The 5,757-nt window shown below is 34.7% G+C and overlaps 1 protein-coding gene across 3 annotated transcripts in view; it reads left to right on the forward strand.

Moving 5' to 3' along the window:
• Window positions 1-5,757, forward strand: part of LOC106871954 (protein still life, isoform SIF type 1) — a 1,491,364-nt gene that overhangs the window by 304,741 nt on the left and 1,180,866 nt on the right. For all 3 annotated transcript variants that reach the window (XM_052966200.1, XM_052966198.1, XM_052966202.1), the window contains exon 3: window positions 4,228-4,558. The gene's annotated coding sequence lies outside the window, so the exon portion shown is untranslated. The remainder of the gene's footprint in view (window positions 1-4,227; window positions 4,559-5,757) is intronic.

Raw genomic sequence — 5,757 nt, forward strand, 5'->3', positions numbered from 1 at the left:
AAACCAGGTACAGAGGTTTATCTTTGGCTAGGTATTTCTCCTGCAGCTCTCTTACCAGAAATATAGCATTAGTGCATATATATATATATATATATATATATATATATATATATATATATATATCAAATGCCAAAGAATGAAGTTAACAAATTATTTTGATTTATCTTGTACAATTGTTTCATCATTATTGAATCTAACCAATCTTGCATCATGGTGTAACCATGTCAGCAATTACTGATTAATTTCTGTGTATTGTGGAGGATTTCTGTTAAAGCCCTTGGTGGAAATGTTTCTTCAGAACTTTGTGAAAAATAATATGCAGAATTGATTCTGCTACTTCCCAAATAAATACATTCCTACAATTCCAAATTAGGCAGTTCTATGTAAACAAAGGAGTACAGGAAATCAAATAGATAGATTAGTTCCATTCCATGTTGACAATTTTGCATGTTGTTATAAAACAATATTCTGTTCTGTTACCGATCATAAATACAGATGTCCTGGCCATTATAGGCTAGAATCAGACACTGCTGACAAATTTTCATTGAACCCAATGACATAGAAAATTCATCCAATAAACCAATTATCCACATCCATTTACACACACATACATTTTTTATACACATGCAGAAAAAGTAAATTGTGATTGTCACACAAACACACCCACCTCCACACACACACACACTTATATCTCTATTTATTTGTCTGTCTGTCTATAAATATATATATATATATATATATATATATATATATATATATATATATATACACAGACACACAGACAGATATATATATATAAATATATATATATATATACATATGTGCAGGTGTCTCTATGTGATAAAAGCTTACTTCCTAACCACGTGATTCTAGGTTCAGTCACATTTAAGAAAGTATCTTCTACTATAGCCCTAGTCCAACCAAAGCCTTACGAGTAGATTTGATTGAGGAAAATGGAAAGAAGCCTGTCATCATCATCATCATCATCATCATCATCGTTTAACGTCCGCTTTCCATGCTAGCATGGGTTGGACGATTTGACTGAGGACTGGTGAACTAGATGGCTGCACCAGGCTCCAATCTGATTTGGCAGAGTTTCTACAGCTGGATGCCCTTCCTAATGCCAACCACTCCAAGAGTGTAGTGGGTGCTTTTATGTGCCACCAGCACGAAGGCCAATCAGGAGGTACTGGCAACGGCCATGCTCAAAATGGTGTATTTTACATGCCACCCGCACAGGAGCCAGTCCAGTGGAACTGGCAACGATCTTGCCCGAATGTCTTTACATGCGTCAGGAAGGCAACACTGGGCACAGGTGCCATCATGATTTCCCTTTCGCTTGCCTCAACAGGTGTTCGCAAACCGAGTTTAGTGTCCAATATATATATATATATATGCATATCTCTATGTGTATGTGTGTGTGTACTTGTGTGAGTGTTTATCTTCCATCACTACTTGATAGTTGGTGGTGTTGGTATGATTATGTCCCTGTGACTTTGCAGTTCTGCAAAAGCGACTGGTAAAATAAGTACCGAGCTTAAAAACAATAAGTTACTGAAGTCAATTTGTTTGGCCAAACCCTTCAAGGCAACACTTCAATATGACTGCAGTAGAACTCAAGCAAGTAAAAGGTAAAAGATGTATATATGTGTGTAAGTGTATAAGTGTGTGTGTGTGTGCGTGTGTGGTTAAGAAGTCCACTTCCCAACCACATGATGAGCCAGTGTCATATAAGTGGATAACTTATTTTCAGTACTATATTTTTTTGTATTAGTTTACAGCTAGCTGTTCTGCTTTACAAGGGTTTTGATAATGTGTTCATCTATTCCATATTTACCATGCATTTGATTCGTGTAATACAATTTCTTCATGATTTGTGTATTTTCAATAGTTGTAATGTCTTATGCATTTATTGCATCGTAGCTGTGCCTATATTGTTCAATGGCTTCTTTTATTAGCTTGCTAGAATACCTATTGTTGATTAATGTTTGCTTTATGGTGTGGATTTCATTATCTTGTGTTTTGCTTTTAGCAGAAAATCTAAATCCTCCTCTAACAAGGGACTTCACCACTGACATTTTATATGTATATGAACATTTACTGTCTCTATGTCAGCATATGAATTTACTCAAGTCTTTGGTGTAAACGAACATAATGCATTTGTTATTTGCTATCTGAATGTTTATGTCTAGAAATGGAGTCATTATGTTGCTGCAAATTTTATCTGCATTTTTCTAGTGTTGTATTTTGGTGCAGAGTTGTTTTCAAGGTCTTCCTTTAATTATTTGATAATTGCACTACACTACATGACACAAAACAAAACTAAATAATAAAATATTGAATGACAGTACATCTACATTACATGGAATTCTCCCCAGAAATAAATGTTTAATAATAGAAACAATATTCATAACAATACACAATGTTTAACTAAACGCAAATAAATTCACAAACAATATATTGGGTCATCCCATAAATAATGCGTGTTTTACAATTGCATGGACTAAAAGTTGGAGGGGGACTGTATAAACTACCTGCATCAACTTGCTAGAAAAGCAGGCAGTAATTTTACCTTGTACTTATTCTTAGCACAAGTTTTGAAGAGTGCAGTTCAATTTTAACAGTTATTTTTTCAAAGCTATAATGGAAGTAACAAAGGAACATATTCAGCATATTTTGCTTTATGAGTTCAATAAAGGCAACAATGCAATGGAAAGTGCAAAGAATATTAATGCAGTATTTGGAGACAATACGCTTAAGCCAGTGTCAACAGTGGTTCCAGAAATTTTGAGCCAGAAACTACAGTTTAGAAGATCTCAATGAGGACATCCTACAAACTCTGGTGGAACAAAATTCTATCGTAACTGCTGAGGAATTAGCAGAGAAGCTTGATTTGGTTATTCAACCATTCATCGACACTTGCATGCCATCAGAAAAGTCAGCAAATTGGGTCAATGGGTTCCTCACAAACTTTCAGAGTCTAATCACACGCAGAGTGAATGTGTGCTCTTTTTTGCGGTCATGTCTCACGAATGAACCTTTTTTGGACCAAATAGTGACTGGTGGTGAGAAATAAGTTCTCTATAAAAATGTCAAGCACCAAAGACAGTGGGTAGGGAAAGGAGAAACATCAGCACCCCAGAAAGCAGCAACGGCTGCGGCGGTGGTGGTCTTGATATGATAAAGATGATGATGATGATGATGAGGAGGAGGAGGAGGAGGAGGAGGAGGAGGATGATGATGATGATGGTGGTGGTGGTGATGATCTTGATGATGATAATATTGATGGTGTTGAGGATGAGGAGGAGGAAGTGGAGGTGGAGTGACACAGTGATTTTGACAAAGGCCACTGGTGATATCCTCTGTGGGTCTGAGCAGTAATCTCGTCTGCATTATTTTTAAGGTTTTCTAGTGTCTGGATATGTGAAACCTGTTATTGTAACACTTTCTCTCTTCTCTCCTCTTCACTCTCATTCCAACATGTAAAATAGCACAGAAACTGAAAAAAAATCAACATCAGCCACATGACCTCACTTGTGTGCATGAGCCTGGAAAATTTAAATAAAAAATAAAACTTAAAGAAATGAGCCAAGGAATGGTTCTCTGTTGGAGGTTGCTTGACCTGCAAGAAATAACAGCTAATCTCTCTTAAATCATTTATCTGTCTTAAAAAGGAGACAACACACTGAGTAATTTGGTTCTGGGTGTAAACTGGTTCCAAAATAAAATAAAATAAAAGATTGGCTGCTCACCAGTTTGAACCTCTTCGATCATAGAGCTTCTTTTAAGGTTGACTTGGAATAAACAACAAAGAATTTAAAATAACAAAATGAATCACTATTTCCATTGTAATGCAACATTCAACACTGGAGAATATTAAGTTCTCCAAGATATATCCTAGATCGGGCATGGGCAACCTTTTCTGAGAAGCAAGCTGCATAAGACATGCCTCAGGTGAATCACGCTATTGAAACAATTCAAAGTAATTTTTTTATTTGGAATGTCAATCAGAAAGTCCCACAGGATGTCCCACAGAATGCAGATTGCTCAGAACTTTATATACTTATATGAGTTAAAAGTTATAAGTGGTGTCACAATGACAATGTGTGTGCAATTTATTTGTGTATGAGAATAATTTTTTTTGCATTATTTCTTAAATTATTATTCTAAACGATTAATCCAATATTTCACACATTTTAATAATTTTTCCTCCTTTTTTTTTTCCAGAAACTTCAACTACAGCATCAAAAACAGCAATAACAACAAAACCCCTCCACTTCTAAAAGCAGCAAAATAAGGAAAGCTGTACAAGTCAGAATAATATAATAAACATTAAAAAAATCACATTGCAAAACAGTTTTTTGTTTTGCTTTCAAGCATTACTAACACTGTTAAGCTGTTATTGTTCACAGTCACATCTGATATATACTCCCTCCAGGTACCTACATCTTCCCTCAACAACTGGGGGTTTCACTGAAAACCCAGTAATTAGAATCCGCAAAAAGAAAACAGAGAAAATACTTCAAATAATCAAGAAGATGGTGTCTTAAGCCTTCAGGTAAGTAAACTTCTTGATGGAAGAATAAATTCAATCTACCTTTCAGGATTACACAGAGGAAATTAGCTTCTTTCAAGGATAATTTGTTTTCATCATTATATCTATGTGTTGATATTGATGTCTATGTAGATGTTATGTGTGTATGCATGTTTGTGGGTGAAAAAGGATGGAGAAACAAAAATAACTATGTTCAGGATACTGAGATGGAGTGTCTTTATGCACATTTGTGTCAGAGAGTGCAAGAAACATAAAAATGGCATGTGTCTGTGTGTGTGTGTGTGTGTGTGTGTGTGTGTGTGAAAGCAAGAGAGCACAAATGCAAAGGAATGAAAGATAATGTATCTTTAAATGAATGTGTATAAAAGGGAGCAAGACGAAAAGAGATTTATGCAGTTGTGTGAGATGAAGATGGAAAGTGCAGATGGAAGTGCACATGAAAAACTAAAAATGAAAAAAGAGAGAGAAGAAGGAAGTGCATATGTGGCAGAATTTAAAGTCAGAGCATGTATTAGTCTGCATGTACGTGTATGTCTGCATGTGTTTGTGTAAGTGTCAACCTAATAGAAAAAGGAAGTGTTTGAGCTAGTTAAAAAATAAAAAAAACATACAGAGAGAAGAGGAGAAACATAAATAAGATGTATACCTGTGAGTATACAAACGTATTTTTCTACATTTTATTGAAATTTATGTGTCTGCTAACATATATATTTTTCATGATATATATACAATTTAATGAGTGTGTGCGTGCGCATATATACATGTATGCAATACATTGAACACAGCATTTGGTGGATAAATATATTCTTTATTTATGGATTAGCAATGCTACCAGTGGCTTCATGCAGGAGTTCACAATTTTTCAAGTGTTCCACTTAAAAATGTTTGTAATCTTCTCCCATGCTGGATGAGACTACATGAGGTTACCTGAGATTATACAAGACTTCCAAATATATCTTTGCTTAATAGATACACAGATAAGGGAAGGCAAATCCTTTAGGGACTTCTTTAATAGCTATTTCTCTTACATTGGTTTTGTTTTTTTTTTGTTTTTTTTCTTCAAGTGTTTGAATTCAACCAGATTAATTGCACTATATGAGAACATTCATGCATACACCCCACCCCCACATGCATATATCTATCTATCTCTTTTTATATATATATATATATTAAATATATATATATATATATATATATATATA

Source organism: Octopus bimaculoides, chromosome 3 (genome assembly GCF_001194135.2).
Source record: "Octopus bimaculoides isolate UCB-OBI-ISO-001 chromosome 3, ASM119413v2, whole genome shotgun sequence".
Classification (NCBI taxonomy): domain Eukaryota; kingdom Metazoa; phylum Mollusca; class Cephalopoda; order Octopoda; family Octopodidae; genus Octopus; species Octopus bimaculoides.